Source organism: Panulirus ornatus, chromosome 73, assembly GCF_036320965.1.
Source record: "Panulirus ornatus isolate Po-2019 chromosome 73, ASM3632096v1, whole genome shotgun sequence".
In the NCBI taxonomy this organism is placed as follows: domain Eukaryota; kingdom Metazoa; phylum Arthropoda; class Malacostraca; order Decapoda; family Palinuridae; genus Panulirus; species Panulirus ornatus.
Window position 1 is genome coordinate 9,926,881 of NC_092296.1, and position 13,681 is coordinate 9,940,561.

Genomic DNA, 13,681 nt, shown 5'->3' on the forward strand with positions numbered 1-13,681 from the left:
ATAACCTTTAATTTGTGTTTTTATTTTTGGGATGCCACCATGCAATGTATTGGACTTTGGCACCCCCAAAGGGTATTTTAAGTAAACTTTTTATTAGGGTCTTTCCCTTTAGATACCACTATTCCCCTGTAAAGGCCTTTGAAGACGTCAAAGGGGATTTAGATTAATCCATCAATTTTTCTCTAAATTTTTGGATGCCTCACCGCAATTCTCTTGACCTTTGGCATCCTCAAAGTGGCATTAAAGTAAGCTTTGCAAATGTTTCTTTCCCTTTTGATGCCTCTATGCCCCTGTAATTGCCTTTGGCGGCTCCAAAGGGGATTTAAATCAAACCTTTCATCTGTCTTTTTACTTTTGGATGCCACCGTGCAGCTGTATTGGACTTTTGCACCCCCTAAACGGTCTTTTATATAAAATTTTAATTTATCTCTTTCCCTTTAGATGCCACTACTCCCCTGTAAAGGCCTTTGAAGACGCCAAAGGGGATTTAGATTAATCCTTCAATTTTCCTCTAAGATTTTGGACGCTTCCACGCAATTCCCTTGCACTTTGGAATCCCCAAAGTGGCATTAAGGTAAGCTTTGCAAATGTTTCTTTCCCTTTTGGTGCCTCTATGCCCCTGTAATTGCCTTTGGTGGCGCGAAAGGGGATTTAAACTAAAGCTTTAATTTGTCTTTAATTTAATTTGTTGACCGGTGAATACCAAGACGTTTCCTAATTTCAGAGTCGCTGTAGCCCTCATTATGAAGCTGTAGAATAGCTTCACGTGTCTCTTGTGATGTCTCCATGGTAAAATTAGATATACCACAAAAACAACCTTTCCACATTGGCTCGCATTGAACTATACCCTCGCTGTTTCATTGTTTCAAAAATATATCGCATGTCTCATTACATTTCCTGGATGGACACGAAATGGCGGTGTAAGATAACCTTTATGGACTGCCACGAACCCAGATGTGCCATAGAATAATACAATATCAATAGTATAAAATATTCTTCCCAAATTACACCTATACAATATGAAGCTATTGTGTTTACCTCGCATCACATTGAGGTATGCTGCAGCTACCACAAGCGGGGTTTGCCGCATATAGCTGTGTGTGTCTCACAGCTATATTGCACACACCAATTCAAAAGTAGGGGTTCGTACTGCCTTGTATGATGTAATTTTATTGTTGATTATATAATGCCGCTCTTGTGGCAAGTAACTTACATGGGTCTAGCATAGGACTCTGGAAAACTGTGGCTTCCAGGCACGTATACCAACCCTACCGGCATGGTACAACAGGTAGGTCAGTGATCATTACAGATGTCTTCAGACCCCCTCTGCGCGATAGTTTTATTGTTGTGTGTACGTCAAGACATACGTATATATATATATATATATATATATATATATATATATATATATATATATATATATATATATATATATATATATATATATATATATATTGTTACGGAACACGTATGCTTGTGCTCACATGTTCGCGTATATAACGTGTGTGTGTCCATATGGTATTGATATTTCTTATCAGGACGAGGATTAAGGCCTCCCTCTGAGACGTCCTCCGAGCGTCAGTTCACACCAAGCATTAGGCGTAATACTTTAATTTTAATTTTATTTTGAAACCAGATGGTCATTTGTCCTTGAGCACCCCGACCCTTCTCCGAGGAGGGGGGGGGGGGGGGGGAGTAAGTTGTCATCAGCTGCGGAATATTTCGCCACCGTACTGGACATGTCGCTGCAGGCTTACCAGAGGGAGGGTGATCTACGCAGTTTGTGTAACTGTTCCTCCAACCAATCAGAATGTAACTGAAGCTCATAGCCAATCAAAATGTAAGGTTGTATAGCTAGCAGGGAACGCTTATATACCCATGACACCCGCTGAGTCGCGCTCTCTTTCTAGCCCAGCGAGGTAAGTGGTCCACCCCTGCTGTAAGTCCTGCTGTGTTGTAAGCATGTAAGTCCTGCTGTATTGTAAGCCTGTAAGCCCTGCTGTGCTATAAGCCCGGTATAATTATTAGTGTAATGTTATCGAAGAACTGCCTTAGAGGAAAGAGAACTCCTGGCTTGAAATCTTATCTGGAATGTTAAGTCATGTACAAATGTTATCTCATGTTTAATATGTGCCTATCTTTGTACACTTGAATTCTTTCATTATAAGTAGATTTAGTGTAATGCTGGTCTTTAATTCAATCCCATAACTATTATTGCGTTATCCTGAGTTGTGCAACTTGACAAATCTATAACGTCCTTGCAAGACAAGGAACAGTAGTATTTGTAACATATGTTACTGGCGACCTTGCCTGAATAAGTGTTGAATTCGTAACATATAAATTGGCGACCTTGCCAGGATATTTCTTGCCTTAACGGAATCTCTTTCCTTGATTCATTAATCATGTCGTTGATCAGTGGTGACAATACCGTTCGATCATTAAACTTAGACTTAACGCTTCACCATCAGGACCAGTGTCGTCCCAGTTGGGTAACTTACATCTCGTACCGAAGTTCAGTGAACTTGACGCGGGCAGGCATTTAAAGGGCTACGACAGCAGAGGGAGGACCACTGATTATGTAATCCCACCTGAATCTGCTACCTTGCCGGTAACTCATGAAAGTAAGGGGAAATACTCCAACAGAGTTAAGAGTTGTTTTTATTGTGGCAAGGCTGGGCACCAGGTGAGGGATTGCTGGGCTCGAGAGGAGGAATTTAGAGATTCTACCGTGAGTAGACCGGTGAATCTCGTCTCAACTTTAGGGCCACTTAGTAAAGTAGGTGAGGCTGTCCCTGCTCTTAGGAAAAAGAGGGGTTGCGAGAGAGTAGTTAAGGATCCGTTCTGTGGGAACTACAATGCGTTCCTGTCTGAGGGCTATGTTAGTAGATGTGGTGTACGACGAAAAGTAACTGTATTACGGGATTCTGGTTCGCTACAGTCCCTAATGGTGGATGACTTGGTGCCGCGAGAAGAGTCTGGAGACCGAGTCTTGCTAGACAGACTGTCTGGTCCCAAGGAAGCTCCACTAGTCAATGTGAGGGCAGAAATAGATTTCTTCACGGGCCATGATCTTGTAGGGATTGTAGATAAGTTCCTGTCTTAGACGTGGACTTCGTGTTAGGCAGTGACCTAGCGGGTGGGAAGATGAACCCAATGCCGGTGTTGCCTACGGGCCCGGTAAAGTCCACGGAGGCGGTGCAGCTTGACGAAGAGGTACCAGATATTGTCTACAACCACGATGGTGCCAGGTCCATGACAACTGGCACGGCAGGCCATGTGCCTGAGGACATAGCCGTTGAAACGCAGGGAGTGAAGACTCTCCCTGAGGGTTGAGACCTGAGGAAGTGGTGTTCAGTGTCATGTAATGGGGAAGGCGAAGGGAAGCCTACTCAGACTGTCTCGATTCAGAAGCGTAGAGACAGGCGAGTTCCTACTCCCCCATTTAAAAGGTCGGTTTGACCGAGTTAATTGACATTGTGAGCCCATTGCTAATGACCTCCTCTGACCACTGTTACACTCTTCTTGAGAGTGAGACCAGCGAGAGGGAGCTGTGTGATACCCTCTCTCCTGGTGTAGCCTCCGTTGTGATAGAGGAATTGAGGATTTGTCTCGAGCCCATTCAAGAGAGTCGTGGATGAAGGACGAGGTGGCGTGACAGACGGTCTCGATTTAGAAGTGTAGAGACAGGCGACGAGGTGTGGCTTCTACAGCAGCCAGGTCAACCCTTGGCTGCCCGTTTTCAGGGTCCCTATGAACCGACGGTATCAGTCTGCATCATCCAACGTCCAGCGTAGCCGTGTGTGACGAAGTTGACGACGTAGCTGTGAAGGCCTCGGAGACCCGGGGAGACGGAGACGCTTTAGCACCTGCCTGGGAAGTGACGGGTAGAAAGGTTTGCCCTCCTGTCGACGTACCCAGAGTTTTGCCAGAGGTTTGTCAGTCCCCGCCTTCCACCGACCGTAAAGGTCCAAGTATTAGCCCGTAATGAGTTCCCCCCGATCTCGGAGAGAACCGAGACGTTTGTGGGTACAGTTGGGTATTACAGAGTGTATTAGAAACTTTTCTCGCAGTTACAACCCCCTCTCATAAATCTGTTGATAAATGTTAGATATGTTTGAAATGAGCAGTGTTAGACAGCCTCTCTCATCAGTTGGGAACACTACTTTTTTTTGACTGTTTTATTTTGCAGGCTCCAACCAGATTAACTGTGAATGGCGCCAGTGTTGTAAAGGCTGGTAAGGTCCCCATGCAGGAGGACAAGAAAGAAGGTTGAGCCTAAACATATAGCCCCCACCAAGAAGAGGGAACTTTTGTTTTGCTATTTGTATTGTAGCACTTTGTTTATGTGTTATTCAAGCAATCATAGAAGTAACCTTTGTTTTCCTATTTGTATTATAACACTGTATATTTGTGTTCTTCAGCCAATCAGAGTGTACTGACTACCAAACCTTTCAAAATGTTCACAAGTTATGGGAACGGAGTCAATATTAAATAGATGGGCCTTGTTATGTACAATTTTTACGTTACATTATTTTCAGCACATCTTATGTGTTAACAGATTGTGTTAGCTGATTGTTTATCCCGCTCTTAAGAAAATTCCTCTTCCAGGAATTTTCTCCTTTAAGGAGGGGGGTGTTACGGAACACGTATGCTTGTGCTCACATGTTCGCGTATATAACGTGTGTGTGTCCATATGGTATTGATATTTCTTATCAGGACGAGGATTAAGGCCTCCCTCTGAGACGTCCTCCGAGCGTCAGTTCACACCAAGCATTAGGCGTAATACTTTAATTTTAATTTTATTTTGAAACCAGATGGTCATTTGTCCTTGAGCACCCCGACCCTTCTCCGAGGAGGGGGGGGGGGGAGTAAGTTGTCATCAGCTGCGGAATATTTCGCCACCGTACTGGACATGTCGCTGCAGGCTTACCAGAGGGAGGGTGATCTACGCAGTTTGTGTAACTGTTCCTCCAACCAATCAGAATGTAACTGAAGCTCATAGCCAATCAAAATGTAAGGTTGTATAGCTAGCAGGGAACGCTTATATACCCATGACACCCGCTGAGTCGCGCTCTCTTTCTAGCCCAGCGAGGTAAGTGGTCCACCCCTGCTGTAAGTCCTGCTGTGTTGTAAGCATGTAAGTCCTGCTGTATTGTAAGCCTGTAAGCCCTGCTGTGCTATAAGCCCGGTATAATTATTAGTGTAATGTTATCGAAGAACTGCCTTAGAGGAAAGAGAACTCCTGGCTTGAAATCTTATCTGGAATGTTAAGTCATGTACAAATGTTATCTCATGTTTAATATGTGCCTATCTTTGTACACTTGAATTCTTTCATTATAAGTAGATTTAGTGTAATGCTGGTCTTTAATTCAATCCCATAACTATTATTGCGTTATCCTGAGTTGTGCAACTTGACAAATCTATAACGTCCTTGCAAGACAAGGAACAGTAGTATTTGTAACATATGTTACTGGCGACCTTGCCTGAATAAGTGTTGAATTCGTAACAATATATATATATATATTCGTTAACAAGATGCCTTGATTAGGGCATTCAGGTGCCCCTGCTGCCTCAGACATCGTATGAAAAATAAATCGACCACAACAGTTCGCATACGTGTCTTGGAAATTCCCGTCGACAAAGGTTGTTTTGGGAAATGCCACATTAAAAGCAGGACGAGCATATTGCTCATGTTTTAGTCTAGTCTGTTGACACACTTCTGTTGATGCTGTGTCCACTTATTATTACACGTTAGGGAAGTACTATAAATACATATGGGGTCATTGGAAACCATCGGCGAAATTCCATTTTCTATGGTGAGTGTGGTAAATGGTGATATAGGTTGGTAGTCCTGGCCATGGCCGTCCTCGGAGATGTACTGTCTATAATCGCGATAAATATATATTTCCATCGTCGAGGACAAATTTTGTCTCAGTCGTGGTTTACCGTAAAAAGACAAACAAGTAAAACATTGTTTAGAAATTGACTGACGTCAGAAGAGTCGGAATATATTATAAACGTGGACGACGTCTGAATCCGAATTGTTACATTGACTCTGACTTGGACGGACTGACATTCAAAATATATACTTTATTATAGAGCACAAGAAATTTTCCTACATAAACGTTTAGTAACACACGCATGTAGCACGAATACATGGAATATTACTAAGTGTATAGTCAAAAATGAATGTTACAAAACGATAAAAGGCCATGCAAGTCATTTCATTGGATTGAGACAACGCCTTGCCATACAATAAAGCCCCGCTTCTGCTTCGACATGGCGGAGGAGCGCGGTCATTCCGAAACCGAAGATTACTATGTTTCTGGTTCATACGTTCATTTCCTGGGTTGTTGTGGTGAGTGACAATATCGCGTTGAGGGTTCCGGGAAGTGTAGTGGTGGAAGAGACTTCAGGAGACTAGAGAAGAGGTAAGGTACTGGTCACTGAGATACTCGGGGTAAAACCCAATTTGTTGACACAAGTCTTGTGGTGGTGGAAAGGTGAGAATATGTGGCCACAGGTGTCAGGTCGCCTGCTCGGTAGCTGCGTTGAATGATGTTTGCATAAACAAAGGTCTTATTTCTAGCCAGGTATGAGTAACATTTGGAGATTAATGGTTGTAACCAATGTAGAGTGAGTGGTGAACTAGAGTTACGTGTACTTAGTATAATTAGCACAGCTAGAAAATGTAGAAAACCTATGAACTCTGTAGACAGACACTTCGAAGTATATTACTATTCGCTCATATGACAGCTTATGATTATTCATCCCGGAATGTGTAACCCGCCATTCACATTATTACAGTTAACATTGTTTTGGCAAATTGGCGGTTTAGCTCATTTGAAAAACTTTTTTTTTCTTTTGGATGTCCAACATACAAACAGTAACAGACCACCGGGTCCTTTTGAAGCTTCATGTTTCCAGGGAAAGAAAATAGAAATCTGCTGTAAGAGTTCGCCCCACTGCCAAATATCCCTTATACGTGGCCACTTCATGCGTTACCATAGCAGTAGACCACAAAAATAACGGTACATTTCCATTATGATCATGTACTTCTGGGAATGTTAGGTAAGATTTTCATAGGCTGTGGTCGGCTTTGCGGGGAGCTGCTGCACTCGGTCACAGTGAGGTAGGCTAGAATAAGTGGGTGAGTAGTGGCTTCTGTACTGGATCATGGTGATGTAGGGTAGCTTCGGTCACCCGCGAAGCGGTGGCTAGTATACTGGATCACGGTGAGGTGGCTCAGAAATGGGCGATGAGAGTTGTGGCTACTTTACTGAGTTATGGTGAGGTAGGCTAGCGTCGGCTGGCCGGGGAGTGGCAGCTAGTCTACTGGATCGCATTGAGATAGGCTAAGGTCGGCTAGCCAGGGAGCAGCAGCTTGTCTACTGGATTGCGTATAGGTAGGCTAGGGTCGGCTGGCCAGGGACTGGCAGCTCGTCTACTGGATCGCTTTGAGGAAGGCTAGGGTCGGCTGGCCAGGGAGCGGCAGCTTGTCTACTTGATCGCGGTGAGGTAGGCTAGGGTCGGCTGGCCAGGGAGCGGCAGCTTCTCTACTGAATCGCGGTGAGGTAGGCAAGAGTCGGCTGGCCGGGGAGCGGCAGCTTGTTTACTGGATGGCGGTGAGGTAGGCTAGGGTCGGCTGGCCAGGGAGCGGCGGCTTGTCTACTGGATCGCGGTGAGGTAGGCTAGGGTCGTCTGGCCAGGGAGGCGCAGCTTATCTACTGGATGGCATTGAGGTAGGCTAGGGTCGGCTGGCCAGGGAGTGGCAGCTCGTCTACTGGATCGCGGTGAGGTAGGCAAGGGTCGGCTGGCAAGGGAGCGGTAGCTTGTCTACTGGATCGCGGTGAGGTAAGCTATGGTCTGCTGGACAGGGAGTGGCAGCTCGTCTACTGTATCGCGGTGAGGTAGGCAAGGTTCTGCTGGCCATGGAGTGGCACTTCGTCTACTGGATCGCGTTGAGGTAGGCTAAGGTCGGCTGGCTAGGCAGTGGTAGCTCGTCTACTGGATCGCGCTGAGGTAGGCAAGGGTCGGCTGGCCAGGGATTGGCAGCTCGTCTACTGGATCGCGATGAGTTAGGCAAGGGTCGGCTGGCCAGGGAGTGGCAGCTTCTATACTGGATCACGATGAGGTAGTCTAGGTTCGGCTGGACAGGGAGTGGCAGCTCGTCTATTGGATGGCGTTCAGGTAGGCTATTGTCGGCTGGCCAGGGTGTGGCAGCTCGTCTACTGGATCGAGTTGATGTAGGCAAAGGTCTGCTGGCCAGGGAGCGGTAGCTTCTCTACTGGATTGCGTTAAGGTAGGCTAGGGTCGGCTGGCCAGGGAGTGGCAGCTCGTCCACTGGATCGCGTTGAGGTAGGCTATGGTCAGCTGACCAGGGAGCGGCAGCTTGTCTACTAGATCGCGTTCAGGTAGGCAAGGGTCGGCTGGCCAGGGAGCGGCAGCTTGTCTACTGGATCGCGGTGAGGTAGGCTAGGATCGGCTGGCCAGGGAGCGGGAGCTTGTCGGCTGGCCAGGGAGTGGCAGCTTGTCTACTGGATCGCGGTTAGGTAGGCAAGGGTCGGCTGGCAAGGGACCGGCAGCTTGTCTATTGGATCTCGGTGAGGTAGGCTAAGGTCGGCTGGCCATGGAGCGGTAGCTTGTCTACTGGATCGCGGTGAGGTAGGCTAGGGTCGGCTGGCCAGGGAGCGGCAGCTTGTCTACTGGATCTCGGTGAAGTAGGCTAAGGTCGGCTGGCCAGGGAGCGGCAGTTTGTCTATAGGATCGCGGTGAGGTAGGCAAGGGTCGGCTGGCCAGGGAGTGGCAGCTCGTCTACTGGATCGCGATGAGGTAGGCAAGGCTCGGCTGGCCAGGGAGCGGCAGCTTGTCTACTGGATCGCGGTGAGGTAGGCTAGGGTCGGCTGGCCAGGGAGTGGCAGCTCGTCTACTGGATCGCGTTCAGATAGGCAAGGGTCGGCTGGCCAGGGAGCGGCAGCTTGTCTACTTGATCGCGGTGAGGTAGGCTAGGGTCGGCTGGCCAGGGAGCGGCAGCTTGTCTACTGGATCTCGGTGAGGTAGGTTTGGGTCGGCTGGCCAGGGAGTGGCAGCTCGTCTACTGGAATATATTGAGGTAGGCTATGGTCGGCTGGCCAGTGAGTGGCAGCTCGTCTTTTGTATCGCGTTGATGTAGGCTAGGGTAGGCTGGCCATGGTGTGGCAGCTCGTCTACTGGATCGAGTTGAGGTAGGCAAAGGTCTGATGGCCAGGGAGCGGTACCTTGTCTACTGGATCACGTTGAGGTACACACAGCAAAATAAACTATCGCGCGTTTTTTGTACGAAAGAAAATGACGTACTAGACGTGGAATAATGGAACAGTCAACATTTTCCTGTGAGATGGTGGTAGCCCTGATGTACCTGCCTGTGGGTGTCCTCACCTATCTAATGGCAACGATATATCCTTCCGTATGTAGTACAGTAGATGGGATACGTAAATTGAGCATGTGAATGTAATATTCTGCACAGTAATGCATATTGCAGTAATCATTATCTCCTGCAAAGTGTCAAATTCCTGGTGTAAAATGATATACTACATGGTAACTACGACACCCTACTTCATACCGGCGGTGATTTATCTATCTGCTGGTTTAGATTAATCAGCAACCTCACGTAATATGTAGTATCACCTGTGTGACTGATAACAGTATGTCACAAACCTGGCACCACATCATAGTATTTAGTAACTGTATTGGACTTTGGCACCCCCAAAGGGTATTTTAAGTAAACTTTTAAGTAGGGTCTTTCCCTTTAGATGCCACTATTCCCCTGTAAAGGCCTTTGAAGACGCCAAAGGGGATTTAGATTAATCCTTCAATTTTCCTCTAAATTTTTGGATGTCTCCACGCAATTCTCTTGCCCTTTGGCATCCCCAAAGTGGTATTAAAGTAAGCTTTCGAAATGTTTCTTTCCCTTTTGATGCCTGTATGCCCCTGTAATTGCCTTTGGCGGCGCCAAAGGGGATTTAAATTAAATCTTTAATTTGTATTTTTATTTTTGGATGCCACCATGCAAAGGTATTGGACTTTGGCACCCCTAAATGGTCTGTTAAGTAAACTTTTAATTTGTCTCTTTCCCTTCAGATGCCACTATTCCCCTGTAAAGGCCTTTGAAGACGCCAGAGGGGAGTTAGATTAATCCTTCAATTTTCCTCTAAATTTTTCGATGCGTCCATGCAATTCTCTTGCCCTTTGGCATCCCCAAAGTGGCATTAAAGTAAGCTTTCCAAATGTTTCTTTCCCTTTTGATGCCTCTATGCCCCTGTAATTGCCTTTGGCGGCGCCAAAGGGGATTTAAAATAAACCTTTAATTTGTCTTTTTATTTTTGGATGCGACCATGCAACTGTATTGGACTTAGGCACCCCCAAAGGGTATTTTAAGTTAATTTTTAAGTAGGGTCTTTCCCTTTAGATGCCACTATTCCCCTGTAAAGGCCTTTGAAGACGCCAAAGGGGATTTAGATTAATCCTTCAATTTTCCTCTAAATTTTTCGATGCGTCCATGCAATTCTCTTGCCCTTTGGCATCCCCAAAGTGGCATTAAAGTAATCTTTCCAAATGTTTCTTTCCCTTTTGATGCGTCTATGCCCCTGTAATTGCCTTTGGCGGCGCCAAAGGGGATTTGAAATAAACCTTTAATTTGTCTTTTTATTTTTGGATGCGACCATGCAACTGTATTGGACTTTGGCACCCCCAAAGGGTATTTTAAGTAAACTTTTAAGTAGGGTCTTTCCCTTTAGATGCCACTATTCCCCTGTAAAGGCCTTTGAAGACGCCAAAGGGGATTTAGATTAATCCTTCAATTTTCCTCTAAATTTTTGGATGTCTCCACGCAATTCTCTTGCCCTTTGGCATCCCCAAAGTGGTATTAAAGTAAGCTTTCGAAATGTTTCTTTCCCTTTTGATGCCTGTATGCCCCTGTAATTGCCTTTGGCGGCGCCAAAGGGGATTTAAATTAAATCTTTAATTTGTATTTTTATTTTTGGATGCCACCATGCAAAGGTATTGGACTTTGGCACCCCTAAATGGTCTGTTAAGTAAACTTTTAATTTGTCTCTTTCCCTTCAGATGCCACTATTCCCCTGTAAAGGCCTTTGAAGACGCCAGAGGGGAGTTAGATTAATCCTTCAATTTTCCTCTAAATTTTTCGATTCGTCCATGCAATTCTCTTGCCCTTTGGCATCCCCAAAGTGGCATTAAAGTAAGCTTTCCAAATGTTTCTTTCCCTTTTGATGCCTCTATGCCCCTGTAATTGCCTTTGGCGGCGCCAAAGGGGATTTAAAATAAACCTTTAATTTGTCTTTTTATTTTTGGATGCGACCATGCAACTGTATTGGACTTTGGCACCCCCAAAGGGTATTTTAAGTAAACTTTTAAGTAGGGTCTTTCCCTTTAGATGCCACTATTCCCCTGTAAAGGCCTTTGAAGACGCCAAAGGGGATTTAGATTAATTCTTCAATTTTCCTCTAAATTTTTGGATGTCTCCACGCAATTCTCTTGCCCTTTGGCATCCCCAAAGTGGTATTACAGTAAGCTTTCGAAATGTTTCTTTCCCTTTCGATGCCTCTATGCCCCTGTAATTGCCTTTGGCGGCGCCAAAGGGGATTTAAATTAAATCTTTAATTTGTATTTTTATTTTTGGATGCCACCATGCAAAGGTATTGGACTTTGGCACCCCTAAATGGTCTGTTAAGTAAACTTTTAATTTGTCTCTTTCCCTTCAGATGCCACTATTCCCCTGTAAAGGCCTTTGAAGACGCCAAAGGGGAGTTAGATTAATCCTTCAATTTTCCTCTAAATTTTTCGATGCGTCCATGCAATTCTCTTGCCCTTTGGCATCCCCAAAGTGGCATTAAAGTAAGCTTTCCAAATGTTTCTTTCCCTTTTGATGCCTCTATGCCCCTGTAATTGCCTTTGGCGGCGCCAAAGGGGATTTAAAATAAACCTTTAATTTGTCTTTTTATTTTTGGATGCGACCATGCAACTGTATTGGACTTTGGCACCCCCAAAGGGTATTTTAAGTAAACTTTTAAGTAGGGTCTTTCCCTTTAGATGCCACTATTCCCCTGTAAAGGCCTTTGAAGACGCCAAAGGGGATTTAGATTAATCCTTCAATTTTCCTCAAAATATTTGGATGCCTCACCGCAATTCTCTTGACCTTTGGCATCCCCAAAGTGGCATTAAAGTAAGCTTTGCAAATGTTTCTTTCCCTTTTGATGCCTCTATGCCCCTGTAATTGCCTTTGGCGGCTCCAAAGGGGATTTAAAGTAAACCTTTCATTTGTCTTTTTACTTTTGGATGCCACCGAGCAGCTGTATTGGACTTTGGCACCACTAAACGGTCTTTTATATAAAATTTTAATTTACCTCTTTCCCTTCAGATGCCACTACTCCCCTGTAAAGGACTTTGAAGACGCCAAAGGGGATTTAGATTAATCCTTCAATTTTCCTCTAAGATTTTGGATGCCTCCACGCAATTCCCTTGCACTTTGGCATCCCCAAAGTGGCATTAAGGTAAGCTTTGCAAATGTTTATTTCCCTTTTGATGCCTCAATGCCCCTGTAATTGCCTTTGGCGGCGCCAAAGGGGATTTAAACTAAAGCTTTGATTTGTCTTTTTATTTTTGGATGCGACCATGCAACTGTATTGGACTTTGGCACCCCAAACGGTCTTTTAAGTAAACTTTTAATTTGGGTCTTTCCCTTCAGATGCCACTATTCCCCTGTAAAGGCCTTTGAAGACGCCAAAGGGGAGTTAGATTAATCCTTCAATTTTCCTCTAAATTTTTCGATGCGTCCATGCAATTCTCTTGCCCTTTGGCATCCCCAAAGTGGCATTAAAGTAAGCTTTCCAAATGTTTCTTTCCCTTTTGATGCCTCTATGCCCCTGTAATTGCCTTTGGCGGCGCCAAAGGGGATTTAAAATAAACCTTTAATTTGTCTTTTTATTTTTGGATGCGACCATGCAACTGTATTGGACTTTGGCACCCCCAAAGGGTATTTTAAGTAAACTTTTAAGTAGGGTCTTTCCCTTTAGATGCCACTATTCCCCTGTAAAGGCCTTTGAAGACGCCAAAGGGGATTTAGATTAATCCTTCAATTTTCCTCTAAATTTTTGGATGTCTCCACGCAATTCTCTTGCCCTTTGGCATCCCCAAAGTGGTATTAAAGTAAGCTTTCGAAATGTTTCTTTCCCTTTTGATGCCTGTATGCCCCTGTAATTGCCTTTGGCGGCGCCAAAGGGGATTTAAATTAAATCTTTAATTTGTATTTTTATTTTTGGATGCCACCATGCAAAGGTATTGGACTTTGGCACCCCTAAACGGTCTGTTAAGTAAACTTTTAATTTGTCTCTTTCCCTTCAGATGCCACTATTCCCCTGTAAAGGCCTTTGAAGACGCCAAAGGGGAGTTAGATTAATCCTTCAATTTTCCTCTAAATTTTTCGATGCGTCCATGCAATTCTCTTGCACTTTGGCATCCCCAAAGTGGCATTAAAGTAAGCTTTCCAAATGTTTCTTTCCCTTATGATGCCTCTATGCCCCTGTAATTGCCTTTGGCGGCGCCAAAGGGGATTTAAAATAAACCTTTAATTTGTCTTTTTATTTTTGGATGCCACCATGCAACTGTATTGGACTTTGGCACCCCC